Source organism: Cupressus sempervirens, chromosome 3 (genome assembly GCF_028749045.1).
Source record: "Cupressus sempervirens isolate cs-2001-9-10 chromosome 3, ASM2874904v1, whole genome shotgun sequence".
In the NCBI taxonomy this organism is placed as follows: domain Eukaryota; kingdom Viridiplantae; phylum Streptophyta; class Pinopsida; order Cupressales; family Cupressaceae; genus Cupressus; species Cupressus sempervirens.
Window position 1 is genome coordinate 211874706 of NC_143120.1, and position 6000 is coordinate 211880705.

The window sequence follows — 6000 nt, forward strand, 5'->3', positions numbered from 1 at the left end:
TGGACAAAAGTTGATGTTGATTGTGCAAAATCTTGGTCAAAGGTATTGAATAGCCTACATATGTAAATCATTTATCTTAAGTTAGCCAAAAATTTGGTCTAATTAATGTGCATATCTAAAAAAATATTGGACATGTTGTACTTAATGTTTATATCTGCACATATGGTTTTGAAAGAAAAAATTGGTCACCTTGCTCATCAAATTCACTCATATTATAATCAATGAAAAATTGTCCACTTACAATGCTCTATAAACTAAAAATTGCATGATACATACATTGAAATTAAATAAATTTCTATAAATAAAGATAATGACCCCATCATACTTGACATTGATCATACCTTGACAAACATTTCATTGATCATGTAATTGATTGTCATCTTCATCCATGTCATCATCATCATCACCATCATTGTACTTGTCACTTTGATCATCATCGTCACCACCACCATCTTCATCACCATCATCATCATCTTCATCACCATTACCATGACCACCATCATAATGACCATCATCACCATGATCATCACCATCTTCATCAGCATGATCATGATTGTCATCATCATCATCATCACCATTATCATCAACATGACTAGAATCATCATCTTCTTCTTCTTCATCATTCTATAATAGTCATTTGTGATCATCATTTACTTCATCTTCTGATTCTTTAGTATCTTCTTCTTCCATCACATTATAATTTATTGGCCTTCCTCTTGGATCATGTCTAACAAAAACTAACCAACCTAGTTTGTGTGGAATTCCAAAGTAAAACACTTGCTCACATTGGCTTGGAAGAACATAGGAATCATCTCCAATTGGCTCCAATGACCTTGTATTAATCATTGTAAATCTACTATCATATTCAATAGTTCAGTCCTATCAGGATCATTTTGATTCAGCCGTAGCCTATACCATTTGACAATAAATAGAACTAATATGAATGAATTAAAGTCACACTCAAATATATCATCTAAAATGCCATAGTATCGATTTTCAAATTGTTGAGGATATATTTCATTTCTAGATGAAATATTGGTGACAATAAAGACTGCACTTATCTTGGAATCACAAATTTTCTTCATTTTGTCTAATTTTTTAATGCAAAATTTATAACCATGGTAATACATAGCTTTGTGGTATTTTATCTGCAATTATTCAAAGATATGAAGATTATTTGCATTGATTTGTGAATTGATATTAAACTTATGGCTCATTGTTAGTAACCTTTTGCATACCTTTCTATCTCTTAAGCCATATGCTAGATCAAGTACCATTGGCATATCATTAGGATCTCCATTATGATGAGCTTCTTTAACCAATGATGCAACACCATCCCATGTTAATTAGTGATCATTTTCTTAAGACTGTTGAATCCATATCATCATCCAATCAAGACTGTTTGCAATATAGACATGTAGTGCATCTCACTCATGAACAACTATTAAAAAAATTAGACCAATTAGAAACAACTTATATTGATGATAGATGAGAATTAATTATCTAAAAAAAATAACCTATAATTACCTCTCACTCTCCTTAATCTACCTTTCCCTATCAAGTACTCCCTTTCAAATTTTTTAATAGAGTTAGGATCCCAAATGCAATCTACATGGATATTTGCTGCAAATTTTGGAAGATATTTACTAATGTACACCATCATCTAGTATACCATATATCTCTCTACCATAGAACCCTCAAGATGAGCTCTTTGTTAAACCAAGCCCTCAATAAATTTCAAGTGCCTCTCAACCATCCACATTGACCTAGTTTTTATAGGTCCACACAATTCAATCTCCTCAACTTGATGTATGAGGTAGTGTTCTTGAGCATTGAAAGAGGTTGACGGTAGACACTTTTGCATTTCACACATAAGCTACAAATTTTTTCGCTTCCAATATTTATATATTTTTAATTGATTTATTTAGATGATAACCACCTAAAAGAGATTAAACATGTAAAAACATATAGGATATTTCAGATAACATTATACAATAGGTTACATAAAAAGTAAAGAAAGTCATAAATATAATATATGTGCAACAAATATAACAAATAACACTTCTAACCTCATGTATTTTTCAAGATCATACATAACTTGTTTAATGCTATTGTAAAACTTGTGTAGGAGGGATAGAGGTAGGAAATACTGTAATCATTAAAAAATGATCATTTCAATATATTATGAAATAATTCAATAGGTAGTACATTCAATTTTACAAATATATTGTAAATAAAGAACATGACTTACCTTGACGAATGTATGTCAATCATGTGTTTTCAACCTTGGCCCAAAATCACCTTTCTATGATACAAGAGTGCTTATATTTGTATTAAATTCTATAATAAAAAAAAAATTTATTACTTCTTTTAATGCATCACTTTGTTGCTCTGTTAATAACCAAGGAAGGGCACTCATGATTATGTAGTCCCCATTGCTATTTGATTCAATGAAATCTTTCAATGTATGATTGGATTCATGTATGTCAATACAAATTTTGGAAAATTTTTCTCTATCATGCCTTCCATCCAATATATTTCCACAATGTCTCTATTACATTCTTTTCAATATGCATAGCATCAAACAAATGCACAATTGGGAGATCCTTGTAGCATGGTAACCTACTAAATTGAGTAGGATAACTTTTTATTCCTCTAGGAAGTTGGTTATTGATGCCTTAATGACCTTTCTGAGAATCAATTACATCATTACTAAATAAAAGACAATATCAAAATATAAATTTTAAACTTCAAACCACAAACTAGACATAACCTCGATGATTTAGTTGATTGTATTCCAACTTGCATAAATGAGGTGTCATTCTTCATGGCCTTGATGTTTTTTCTTCTTTCCCATTAAAAATATTTTTTTAGTAATTCAATACTATGATTATTGTGGAGAAAGTGCTTAAATTCATTAAACACCTACTTTCCTAAAATTCTTGAATGACAAGATTTGAAATACAACAATAATGTGTAAGCACTATAACATACTAGAAATATGTGACCTTAACAATATAACATACCACAAAAATGAGTTAACCCAGGGGCATCATGTATTGTCCATACAAGTATTACATAGAATTGAAATTGTCTTTGTCCTATTGGTCTAGAGATGTCATACATAGTGACCCCATTTCATAACTTTAACAACTCATCAATAAGGGGTTCAATATACACGTTCATATCTTTAACTTGGTACTGACCTAGTAATTAAATGAACAAAAATATTATATAATTATTATTACCATTTTCATGTTGTTGGTCTCAAATTGATTTTGACAATTGAGTGTCAACAAACTTAACCAAGTCTCAAAGATGATGCTGAGTATAATATAGATGTCGAGCTATATTATGTGTCAAGCTAGAGATTCTATAGGTGTCGAGTGAACTTCAAATGCTGAGCAAGATTTAACTACCAAGAGATAAGTGATGCCGAGTCACTATAGATGTCAAGAAAAGTATTGATGTCGAGTGAAACATAATCACTATAGGAGCCGAGTAAGAAAAAATTTCTTTATGTGCCGAGCATCAGCAAGTATTAAGTGCCGAGTAACACAGAATCAACATATTAGTTTGTGAAGGAAAAAACTTAGATGTAAACCATTTTTCAGTTGACTCAAGATGAATGTGGAAGGATATTGAAGATAAGATTGAATATTTTCTATTACTCGTGTAATCTACATGAAGTGAATAAGAAAAATGGAGAAGACATGCAACCTATAGGAAAAGTAAAAGAATTGAGTAGGAAAAGAGGAATGAATATTGATTGTAGATTCGTACCTATCCCTCAGTCTTCAAAGCCTTTAGAAAGAAGGACAAAACACCATTTTGCATATGAATGTGAGAAGTGTATGGGTGAACTATAGTGAAGTTTAGAGGTGTGTTTAAAGACTTAGAAGCAGTAGAACAACATTGCAAAAATTAGTTGATCAAGAATAGAGTATTAGAATTTTGAGGGGAAGACATATCAGATCAAACAAGGATTAGAGTAGATAGAGAAGAACAAGGATCTGGAATCAACAATTAAAGATTCCAAGTCATTAGGTCAAGACTTTCTAATACCCTCTAGCCATTGTATTAAGAATGAAAATCCTATGATGATAGGTTGGCTTAATAGCCATGTTGTAAGCCTTTAGACAAGGTGCTAAATCTTTTAACAAGGTAATATTCCAAGTGAGTGTTTGTAAATCTTCTAATCAGGTCACTTTTAACAGAGTGTAAAGTCTTTAACAGGATAGGCCTTTGATAGGGCAAGCCGTCAGAAGTGTTGAAACTTTGTAACCTTAAACAATTACATATTGTTACAGTGATATTTTGTGGGTGTCATCCCCACCCTAGTTTTATCTTCTCATTTTGGTGGTTTTTTGGGTTACCAAAATCTTGTGTCATCCATTTTCATGCATGTCTTTACTTTTCATGTTAAGTAAATATGTTAGATGCATGTGAATGATCTTAGCTAAAAGTTTTAAAAGGTTAAAGTTAGTTACTTCTGATTCACCCCCCCTCTTAGAAGTAAATCTTTCCAATTGTAAATTCCAACAATTGGTATCAGAGATGAGTCCTCACAAGAAAGAGCCTTACAGCTTGGAGAAAAGATCTGGAAATGGAAGTCTACAAACTTGGGAAGATCAGAGAAAACTAGGAGATTGACATACAAATCATTCTACATACTATGGAAGAAGCAAGAGAAGAACTGATAAAATCCTTAAAGAGAAGAAGAGATATTGCCATAGCTGAGAATGATACATAGTACAAGGAGATTGACACCTCACAAGTGTTTGCAAATGGAGATTCCAAAGAGTATGATGTAGTAATAGTAGATCTGATGGAAAAGAATAGAGCTCAAGTAGAAGAGATCAAAACTCTCAAGATTGAACTAGAATCACAAGCCATGATGCTTTGTGAAGTCACTAAATAGAAGAAAAGAGCTATTGAAGATAAAGCTATGATGGAGGAGGACAAAAGAAACCTTGCCAATAGATTGAAGGAGAAGTCAACTAAGCTAGCAAGAATTTCCAACATGTAGCTAGACACCCTAAGTCAGATGATGAATGCACATCATGAACTGAATATCAAAGACATTAAGATCTCTACACTGAAGATGCAAAATAAACAATTGCAAAATGACCTAAAAAGAGAAAAGGAGATTGCATAAATCTTCAACAAACCAAACAAGGCTATCAAGTACTTTGAGCAACTACTAAAATCACCAAGAGCCAGAAATGATACTATAGGATTAGGTTACACTAGCACTAAAGAAGGAGAGTCATCCAAAACTGTAGAAGAAAGAAGTAACAAAGGTAAGAACACTAAACCTACTTGTCATTTTTATGGTAAAAAGGGATATACTTCTAATGTGTGTAGAAGCAAGAATACCAATGAAAAACCTAAAAATATGAATTACTATCACAAGTGCAATAAACAAGGTCACCAGACACATGAGTGTAGAACTAGAACTATTAGAACACCAATATTTGAAGGTCACTGCTACAATTGCAAGAAGTATGAACATAGAGCTTTTGAGTGTAGATCAAAGTCTATGTGGACACTTAATCAACCAACAAAAGAAAATAATCATGGACATCACTACAATTGGTACTATAACACTAGGTATAATTGTCACTACTATCAGGAATATGGACACATACCTAAAAATTGCATAAGAACACATTTTAGTGAAAACTATAGTAGACGGTTAAGTCAAACCACATGTTTTAGTTTTTTGAAGATTGGTCATATTAGTAGGAATTGCCCAACAAGGTCAAAGGCACCCAACTCCAAAGTCAAAAAAGGAAAAGAGAAGGTGGATGTTGAACACATCAGAGGAGAAATGAATAAGACATGGAAGAAGAAATATGGGAGTAGCTCATCAAATGATGAGATCACTTCACCTAAAAGGTCAAGTGATCACACTTCATCAAACTAAGCACAAGAAGGCATGAGGAACTGATATACAAAGCATTATCATGCATCAGTTCCTAAATAAGCAAGAACTAA